We start from the raw sequence: 11,560 nt of genomic DNA, 5'->3' as shown, positions 1-11,560 counted from the left end.
ACTGACAACACTTTTGCAAAATTATATTTCGTGGTTCATTACATGTATCCCTGCAGTGAAATGTCCACTGTGTGGCGCTAAAATTGAATTCAATTTACTCCTAAAAAAATGATTTGTTTTAAAGGTTTATGCTTAAGTTGTAAAATTAAAGGGATAGTTCACCTAAAAATGAAAATTCTCTCATCATTTACTCACCATCATGCAATCCCAGATGTGTATGACTTTCTTCAGTAGAACACAAACAAAGATTTTTAGAAGAATATCTCAGTTATGTAGGTCTATACAATGCAAGTGAATGCTGATCAGACCTTTGTTGCTCCAAAAATCACATAAAGGAAACGTAGAATAATAATCTCACCTTATATTTATACTTATACCTCTTATCTCATTGTACTGTGCTGCTTTGTCATAATGTTGCTCTCTGCTCTGATTTAAATATGCTAAAATGATGCACTGCTTTTTAATAATAGGCTTTATTAAAAAAAAAAAATTATAATAGGTGTTAGTCTTTTGCCTATTAAATTATTTTATTTTATTGTATGTATATTTTATATAGAACGTTGCTGGTCCTGAGTACATATTTCATTCTCATGTGTCAACATGTACAAAATGACAATAAAATACCTTGAACCTTGAACCTCGAAGTAACCCATAAGACTCCAGTGGTTAAATCCATGACTTCTGAAGCGATATAATAGGTGTGGGTGAGAAACAGTTAAAAATGTAATTCCTTTTTTACTCTAAATCTCCACTTTCACTTTTACATCTGAAAGGCACATGTGGTGCCTGTTTAGTTTCCCTTTCACATCTGAAAGCAAAAGTTAATGTGAAAATTTAGAGTAAAAAGTAATTTAAATATTGTTCACCCACAACTATTATTTTGCTTCTGAAGATATGGATTTAAACACTGGAGTCATATGGATTACTTTTATGTTTCCTTTATGTGCTTTTAGGAGCTGTAAAATTTTGATCACCATTCACTTGCATTGTGTGGAATTTCAGAGCTGAGATATTTTTCTAAAAACCTTAGTTTGTGTTCTGTTGAAGAAAGAAAGTCATACACATCTGGGATAGCATGAGGGTGAGTAAATGATAAGATCATTTTCATTTTTGGGTGAACTTTCCCTTTAAATATGAGTATAGTCAGAGCTGTGGCACAGTGGGTAGTGTTCATGATATATAGGAACTGTCTGGGACATGTCCTGATCCAGTCCCCCTTCTCTCCCTCAATTTCCTGTCTCTCTGAACTGTTCTGTTCAAATAAAGGTGACTTATAGCAACAGTTCTCATCTTTGATGATATGCATGTGATCAACTAATTGTTCAAATATTTGGTTGTCCTTGCTTCCCACAAAGTGACACTATGCTTTTGTAATACTGTGTGGCATATCCTCACTTTTTAGTAGAGTGTCAGATGCCCTGTCAACCTCACCCTCTATAAAGCAAAAAAAGTGACTTCCAGGGGCCTGGGTAGCTCAGCGAGTAAAGACGCTGACTACCACCCCTGGAGTCGTGAGTTAGAATCCAGGGCATGTTGAGTGACTCTAGCCAGGTCTCCTAAGCAACCAAATTGGCCCGGTTGCTAGGGAGGGTAGAGTCACATGGGGTAACCTCCTCATGGTCGCTATAATGTGGTTCGTTCTCGGTGGGGCGTGTGGTGAGTTGCGCGTGGGTGCCGCAGAGTATAGTGTGGAGCCTCTACATGTCTCTGCGGTAACACGCTCAACAAGCCATGTGATAAAATGCGTGGATTGATGGTCTCAGACACGGAGGCAACTGAGATTCATCCTCCGCCACACAGATTGAGGCAAGTCACTGTGCCACCACGAGGACCTAGAGCGCATTGGGAACTGAGCATTCCAAATTAGGGAGAAAAAGGGGAGAAAAAAAAGTGACTTCCAAATGTTGTATTTACTCACAGTAAATGAGCATTTTCTTTTTGAATTGTATTTGCATGCATTTTATAGAAGAATGCACATGCTTTGAGTGGGATGTGTCCTTAGAGGAACTAGTATTGTGGTTGTTGATACCTGTAGAAAAGAAAAACCTCACACCAAAATGTCACAAAGCTTAAATCTACTCATATGGAAATCAACCCAAAGTATATTTAGACAGCTGTTACAAAAACAAACTTTCAAATATACACACTGCTTTTTTGCTTATGTTTAAAGGCTATTTGATGGAACTGTATATTACTAACTTTCACTTTTTTTAAGCTACATCCAACAAACTCTGCAAAGGTTTTAGGCAGTTCTGGCTCATGCTGCTGTATCTATTCTTACTCATCTGAATTATGGGGTGCGTTCTATTCAGAAGTGATCATCCCTATACTCTATTCCCTTCAAAGACTTCACCCTTCACTGTGAGAGCTTTGGAGGTCTGAAAGGTGTGGGGCTCAAAAATAGTGGTCATTTTATTTGATTGGAAATTCTGTTTGGAACGACCCTACAGCTTGGCTACCATTATTATTACTCCCAACCAAGTGCCCTGCGAAGGCATAATTTTTGCTTTCAAAGTGGCATTACAAGAATACATTACATTGACAGAAAGCTCACATGAGCTGAGTTTTTTTGGAATGCTCATGCCTTTTTTCTGACTTTAAGACCTGTAAAAATATCTAACTTCAAGTATTTAAAACTATTTTAAACTTTCAGACAAGGTTTTGTCAAACCAAGTTTATAGTTTGTCTCAACAAATTTTATGTATCTAGTTTAATCAATACTTTTCCACACACTTTTGTGTGTTAAAATAAAATATCAATATTTTATTTTCCCCAACCACCTAAGCCAAGTTATTTGTTTGTAATGTAGGGAAAACATGCAGATATAGCATGTTTAGAGAACACCCTGGGATTTTCAGTGATACCAAACATTAGTTTGGCCTTGATAACTTCCTCTCCTTGCTCTATAGAAATGTATGACATTACAATTCAGCACATCAAATATAATATTATGTTTGTTTGGTTTTTTTAAATCAATTATTATCATGTTTTTATACACCAAAATCTATATTTACATTTGCAGTCTCAAGAGGTTATAGTAAAATGACATCATAATATCTTGAAACATAAAACCATGAGATCTTTATAATGACAGAGCAAGCTGCATATGTAAAGTAACTAGCTGTCCACACTTTAAATGTATCGTATAACATTTTATGTAAGTATTTTCAAAGCTCGTTTTATTTATTTATTTGTTTATTTATTATTATTATTATTATTATTATTATTATTATTATTGTGGTGGGTGTAATGTATGGATGTAATGTAATGATGATTGAGAAACCCTGTTGTATCACATTTTATACACATATTTTCAATATGATTTTTCTATTAAATAATGTACAAAAAAAAGTTAGCACACGTTGCTTAAATTCAGTAAATACTCAATTCAAAATTCAGTAGCAATATAAACAGTATTGTTACTTTTGCTCTATTAAAATCAGAAAAGATTTCACATTAAAAAGATTAGTGCATCACAACACGAAGTTACAAAATTACAAGGTCTTCTACTTCCAGAAGGGCACTGAAACTTTCACAAGGAGGCAGTAAACATCTAGTACATTGCATACAACAGGTTTTTCAGCAAAGTTTTGATCATGTTGATAATGTAGAGGCTTTATAAGTCACGTATCAAATATGATGCGAGCGCTGTTAAAGAGTCAATGGGCCTTGTCTAGGCGTTGGGGCCCACATATTTGAGCGTATATAAAAAAAATTGTTTTTTTTTTGTTAAGTTGATGGGCCACGAGACCTAGAACACTAGAAAACAAAACAAACTATTAATGGATAAGAACTGACAAAAACAGGGAGAACAGGAGGGCATATATATATACACAAGGACTTCTAGGGTTAACAAGACACACCTGGGAGTAATAAACACAAGAACCAATGAACAAAGACAAGGACAAGAACTACAAAACCCAAAATGCAACCAAATACACAAAGAGAACACTGAACATATATGGCGGCCCCTAGTGGTTGCCGAGGAACCCCTGACACACGTCAAAGAAGTGTGCAGTAAGTGTGCAGACTCCTGTCACAGATGTTCATTAACTAACAGTATGTGTATACAAATATTTTTATCAAAAAATAATTTACATTTATGGTAGACTTAATTATTTTGCATAAGATTTACATCGTTTACACATCATCAATCAAGCACCAGAAAAATCTTCCATTCCTATTCAGTAAAAACTCCTATTAAATGCATTTGAAAACTACTTAAATAAAAAATGTGTGGGTGTTTGTGTGTTGTAAACAACCACACACAAGTGAAATAAAATGTTGAAATTAATAAAATTCTGCTTCCTTTATGTCAGTTATTTTGTCTATATAAAAGACAAAAAATACCAATCATTGACTCAAATCGGTGAATCGTTTTGTGAATCTGTTCATTTACAACATGAACAGTCCGAGGCAACTGAGTCACTAGAATGACTCGGATTTACCAACGCTATAGCATCCATTAAGAAGATAGGTTCACCAGTTTGACAAAAACTTACCAACGATACATGAGAAAGAGGACAGTTCAGGAGAGTGTTTGATTACATCTCGTTCGGCTTAAAACTGCATTTGCAAACATTTCAACATTTATGCATCATGCTTTGAAAATTTCTCTGTTTGTTTTGAGCGACCCACTTAGACCCGCCCCAACAATGTTACTCAACCAATAGCGTGAGTTGGGGGCAGGACTATATCTTTGTTTGACTAACAGCAGTCAGGGTGTATTCAGAAAGCTGTTTTGAAAACAACGAGTATTTTTGCAATTCCGTTTGGTGGCGCAGAAATTACATATAGTGCTTCAGCTTTAAAAAAAAACAACAACATAGGTTTTTAAATCACTATAAAGTTTATTACATTTTAGCCTGGTTTTTGCCATGAAAATATCCATGGAAACTGGCATGGCATTAAAGCACAAACAAACAAACAAACAAACAAACAAACAAACTTGTACCTTTCAGTATTCATTTGTGGCCCAAGCACCTGGAACTGCTCGGTTACTGGAGCAACCTTGGTTCTCTGAAAGGAGGGAACGAGATGCTGCGTCAGTACCTGAAGCTGAGGGAGCTCCTTCCAGGGCCCGTGACCTTGAAACCTTATATCATCATGCCAATTTGATTGGCTGGTGATGCTTTGCCCCATGCTTGCATCATCGTGGGCATAACAGCCAGAGCCCAGTGCCACACCATCAGAATTTTCCAACTAAAGGGAGGAGAGTGCATCTCTTGGGCCCTTAAACAAAAAATTTGTAGTGTGGTACAGCTACCCAGCGTCTCAATCCCTCCTTTCAGGGAGCCAAGGTTGGATCAGTAACCAAGACATTAGCTTTTAAGTCAGTCACTATGTCAGTCACAATGCCCACTAGCCAACAGGGTAGTAAAAAGGCATTGCTATAATCACCCTTTCATATTGAAAAATAGGAAGGTGGAGGAACAATAAACCATACAGCTTGATGCCAAGACAGAGACACTAGCCATACCAGATAGTGGTCCAATGTTTTAACACATCTTCTAACTAAGTTGGAAGGATGGCAGTAGGACAGTGAGGCACCTGGCTAAGGGCTTTGGTACAATAACACTAGACAACGAGGTAGTGAAACATTGCTGGGCTTGAGATTGGTCTTAGACGAGCCCGATCCAAACTCTAAACAACATTTGCTGACCGAAAAGGCCTAAAGGTCCCCAACATGTTTGACTGATGCCAGAGCAAGTCTGTGTAAGTTTATTGCCTCTAATGGCTCAAACGGGGAACTTGTAAGTGCATTAAACACTAGCACTAAGTCCCAAACTGGGACAGCAGAGGAGCAAGAGGGTCTCAGCCATCTCACGCCATGCAAAAATGTACTGACAAGAGGGTATTTGCCTACAGACAAGTCCTCAAAGAGTTAATGACTGGCCACTATGACAGCAATGTATACTTTCGGCGTGGATGAAGTAAGTCCTGCGTCCAAATGCTCTTGCAGAAAGGAGAGTATTGTCTGCATAGGGCAATGCGATGTGTCCTCACTCAGGGAGGGACATCAATCAGCAAACATCACCATTTAAAGGCATACAGCTGCCTCCTTGAGGGGGTCCTGGACCGTTGGCATTGTGCCTAGCACCAGCTGTGACAACCCTATTGCATCAGACGAGCCCCGTTCAGAGGCCAGATATGCAGTCTAGACGTCTCTGAATATCATGCCTTGAGTTTGTGAGGGCAGATCTGTCCTCAAGAAAACTTTCCATGGGGGAGCAGAATGAATCGAATGTGAGACCCTTGCACGTCTGATTGAAAGGCTTTCAGAACCAAGAGGACTAAAAGCAGTTACAGGTGATTTATGTGCCACACAGTTTGTCACAGAGTGTCAGATCTTTCCAATAAAACTTGGCTCTCCTCCAAATAGCGAGTGTGACTAAACAACAATGCGTCACTGATTAAACTAACAATGCAAAGGTGACCATTTTGCCAAGCATGATGAGGGACCCTTGAATTGAGCAACTGGAGAGGTCTCATCTGTAGCAAGTCTAGCAGAGTAATGGTGGCTGCAGTGGCCCAGAGCTCATTGGTTTTGATGCAGTGGAAGGGTTCTTTGCAGATTGAACCTTGTCAAGTGTAGGAGAATGGACTAAAGGCATTCATCGGTTAGGTGTGCCAACATGGCTACCGAGTCGAGTTTCATTACAAGGAAGTAAACTTGCTCACTGGGCACCAACATGAACCTTGTCGAGTTTACCCTGAGGCCTAACTGCTCCAAATGCGCAAACAACAGATCTCTATGCTTTCACACCCGTACCTCAGATTGAGCTAGCAGCAACCAATTGTCTAGGTAATTCAATACACAGACACCGCTCAGCTTCTGCAGAGGGAGCACCACATCAACACATTTTGTGAATGTGCAAGGGGCCAGGGACAAACTGGAGGGATGGACCTTGAACTGGAATGCTCTATCCTCGAAAGTGAATCTCAAGAACGGCCTGTGTCGATGGGCATTTTGCACATGTAAGTATGCATCTTTCAGGTTGACTAACACAAACTAGTCCAGAGTCTTCATCTTGAACGGAGACTTCCTGAGTGTCCAATTCAAGGGTCTCAAGTCCAGAATAGGCCAGCAACCTAACGCTCTTTTTGGCAATCAGAATATGCTTGTGATGGTACAAGCCTTTCTGTTCTTCGCCTGTTGTTACGCTCTCTATTGCATTTTTGGCAAGGAGATTCTGTGCCTCTGGGTGCAGAATTGGCACATCCTGGACACAGAGGACACAGGGTTTGGTCTGTGACCACTGGCGCAGCCCACCCTCGGGTGTAGGGCACTGGAGATGCTTCCTGGCGGATGGCAGTGGGCTCCTCTGCTTCCTGGCGGATGGCTGCGGGCTCCTCCGCCTTCTGGCGAACCGCTCCAGTACCACCGGACCATACCTCCTCGGCATCACGACCCTCCATCAGCGGCGAGGGCTCTCCAACAGTGCATCCCTCCTCCCTCCCGGGTTTCGGCACCAATGTAACGGGTTTACAAGATGGGCAAGGAGGAGGCGTGAACCGCTGCGCAGTCAACTGTAGGATATTAGGTGCAGAAGAGCGAACAATTGCTGCAGTATGACTTGAATCTAGAAAACCCAACCTTTTAATCCTGGAATTCCTCAACGTCATAAATTAAAAGATTCTGCTCGACTAGGTGCCAAGAAGTCGAGCTGAAGCTCACATCTGGCCAATAAAACAAACAAAAGGGACTTGTCCAGATAGACTTGAGAACTTCATGCTTCTGAGGAAATACCCCCACATTAAATGGTTATTGCCTGACACTGCCATCAAGACCATCTCTGCAAAGAGACCCTAAGGGCAAAGGTTACGGGCAATAAAAGACAGAGAACACACTCCCGGGAAAGGGGTTAAAACACACTCTGTTTTGTCCTTCGATATAAACCATTTTGTTACACATAAACTACACTTATCAGATCATGAGACATCGTGATCGTTATTCTGCAAACAGCAGCTAAAAAGGAATCCATGAACATTTCATACAAAGTCACTGTACTTCGCTGAGTTAACCCTCTAAAATGTACAGAATACCTAGCCTTGCTAGATAATTCTGAAAATTAATTTGACCTGTGATTACTTTTATAACTGACAAATTATTTATTATAATCTTTAATCTTGTGTTATTCATCTCATTTTTACTAAGAATGGTAACTATTCAGGATAAAACACCTCATGTTTACTATCGTTGAAATTCTTGCTGCATTTCAGAAATGTTTAGGTTAATTAATTTTTGAAGTTGTATCCAAGATATAAAAGTTCATGATTAAACATGCACTATTATGAGCGGGAAGTTTGTAATAATCCTCCACACAAAGGATTGTAAATCAACTGTGAAAAGGACAGACCAGTTGACCATGTGACTCTGAAAAGCCACTTCTGATTGGCTCAGGACACCTTTGGGGTGCGGCCAATTTCAGCTCAAAAGTTTCCTACCAAGGAAGAAGTCTTTGGTGGTGGTCTCCTCTCTTCTTCGGCTCTCTTGCTTCTTCACTTCCTCTGCAGCTTCTCATTCCTCCACGCTCTTGCCCTCGTGGTTTGCAGCCTCCATGCCATGTAGAGTCCAAGGAAACTCGGGACCCGAAGTCCCGAGGAAGCCTCTCAATCTCTGCTCTATGTGACACAAACATGTAACGGGAGTCACGAGTCCTCCTTGCGGAAGGCCTCGCTTCAAAGCCCGCCTCATCATCTATCGAGACAATAACTATCCAAGACATTGACGGAATGAACTTTCTACAAAAAAGCCAAAGAACCAAGTCATAGCAAGGAAAAGCAACGCAAGGAAATGCAATGACATGCAAGTACATCTCCAGACTTTTGCTGAAAGTGCTGGTGTATTATTTAAATACTTTGGGTAATCTGATTGCAAATTAATTTAGGCTCAAAGAAGGATAAATGGTTCTTAAGGCATTGTCAACAAACTCCATAAAGTTCATTTTCTCTGTATTGATATTCTGTCACTTTACTCACCAACCTGTTTCATGTTGTATGTGTTAGATTAGTTTATGTTTAGAATAGCAATAAAGTATGTTTGTATTCAAAGATAATTTGACTGTGGTATATTTTGATAAATAATCTCATCATCTGATTTTAAAAGATCTTGCCTAAAAGCTATACCTAAAATATGTATGATATTATTTTCAATAAGCCATGAGAATAATATTACTCCAATAAGTGAATTAATCATAATTCCCTTATTAAAGCTAATTCCTGACAATAGAAATTGTGAGCGGATACAACGAGACGTTGTATTACGATTTTAATGGTGGAGAATTTTATTCAGACAAATAATCTTATTATATGTCATTTATCTTTCTTATAATGGTTGTCGAATGCGACTAATTCCATTATAAATTTCCTTACATAATAATGACGTAGAATAAGGACAGTTTATAGAAATTAAATAATTAATTCCTAATACACATACTGTTTCTACACAACGTAAACTTTGAATGACAAATGAACAAAACATAAAGAGTGCTTTGCAGCAGAACTCACAGACATGCACACACACAGCTTGTGTCTCTCTCTTTCTCTCTTTCTCTCGAACTGGCGTCTCTGGCTCCCCTTTATCCCTCTCCCACTGACTGGCCAACTAAGTGCCAGGCACGCACCCTCATGGCCCAGCCACGCCCTCCTCCTCGTCACAGCCAGCATTGCTTCTTAGCCAATTGAAAACTCTCTGTGAAAGCATTAATAACGTCACTGAAGAGCCCTTCTGACACACTGGGGTATCAAGCAAGACGACCATGTCCTTGCCACTCAGATCGGACAAACTGAGCCAGATATGGCTCTCAGCTGACTCGAGGCTAACCATAGATCTGTCGATGGCCTGAGCAGTGATCTTAGTAGCCGTGAGTGCCAAATATGTAGCGCGACACAGCTCATGGAAGGATTCGTGGTCTGGACTATTCTCGTCCAAGTCCTTCAGCAGACCTGCCAAGTAGGTCTGCCTCACCAGCATGGTGTGCCGAGCTGCACCAGCTTGACCTGCAGCTTGAAGTGTAGGCCTAATCCAACACCATGGATGCAAGCATAGGCGGAGCAGAAAGCGTCACCAGCAAATCAAATCGGTGTGATGGTATAGGGTTTCAAGGTCACCTTCCCTAGGAGGAGCTCCCATAGCGTCAGCGCCTGTTATTTTCTGGAAAACCATCTTTTTCGAATTCATCCTACAGCAGGCAGTTTGTCTGATTTGTGGGAAATTGGTCATGTATCATCTACAGAGACCCCACTCAAAAAGCTGACTGAGTATAACTAATTTAGAACCTGTTTGATAGATACAAGTAAATTAAAGCTGAAGTGTGTAATTTCTGTGCCACTAACACCACCAAATGGAATTGCAAAAATAAGCATTGTTTTTAAACAGCTTTTTGAATACAGCCCATTTTCTGTTGATAGAACAAACAGATAGTCTGGACCCAAACTCACACCATTGACTGAGTTAATGTTGTTGTGTTGGACTGGATGGGCTGATAAAAAAATAAAAAAAAGCACCACAGAGACACAGGAGGCACTATTTTAAGAGCAATAGCATTAAGTGCAGCGTTATGCCATAAGTCATAAGCAGGGTTGGGAGGGTTACTTTTGAAATGTATTCCACTACAGATTACAGAATACATGCTGTTAAATGTAATTTGTAGCATATTCCATTAGATTACTCAAGGTCAGTAACGTATTCTAAATACTTTGGATTACTTCTACAGCACTGGTAGATTTTTTCACTTGTTTTGATTTTAAAAACTCTGCCAGTACAGTAAGACAAAATACACGTTAAAATACATTCTCTGAAAAACCTAAATATCTTATGCAGTGTTGTTTCTAAAACAAGATAAATAAAATTAATCTTGTTTGAAGTATTTTTAGATATTTTTACAGGAAAACAATAAAAAAATTATTATCAACAATATGGTTTTTGCCCTAATATCAAAGGTCTTACTAGAAAAAAGTTTGAAAAAAGTAGAAAAATTATGATCCAACGGGAATTTTCTTGATAAAAAAATATGATCATGCCTGGTAACATGTGCATGTAAAATGGCTAGAAATAGCATTTTAGCTTAGCGTAAATCTGACAATTTACACAAGGTTTATTTCTATTTCTTCTGCTCCAAATTTACTTCAAACTTACTTCTCTGTCTGCTCGTATGAATGTAACACATAAGAAAGTGTTTCACTGCTGTTCAAATGCACTTTGGATCACATCATTTATATGTATAAATGTTTTCCATATGAAAGGACTAAATATTAAATGAAACAAATGACAATAAAATGCAAAGTAATCTCTTCATTAATCAAAATACTTTTTGAATGTAAATGTATTCTAATTACCAATTATTTAAATTGTAACTGTAGTGGAATACAGTTACTTAAATTGTGTATTTTAAATACGTAATCCTGTTACATGTATTCCATTACTCCCCAAAATAGCGATAGATGCTATTTATACTAAGTGTAAAAAGCAACAAAAAGCATCTTCTTTGCACTAAATGCAAATAGCGTTAGATGCTATTTGCACTCTAGTGCAAATAGTGGCAGATACTCTTACACC

Source organism: Myxocyprinus asiaticus, chromosome 1 (assembly GCF_019703515.2).
Source record: "Myxocyprinus asiaticus isolate MX2 ecotype Aquarium Trade chromosome 1, UBuf_Myxa_2, whole genome shotgun sequence".
Taxonomy (NCBI): domain Eukaryota; kingdom Metazoa; phylum Chordata; class Actinopteri; order Cypriniformes; family Catostomidae; genus Myxocyprinus; species Myxocyprinus asiaticus.
The sequence above is the reverse complement of the archived record's forward strand: the minus strand, read 5'-3'. Positions refer to the sequence as shown.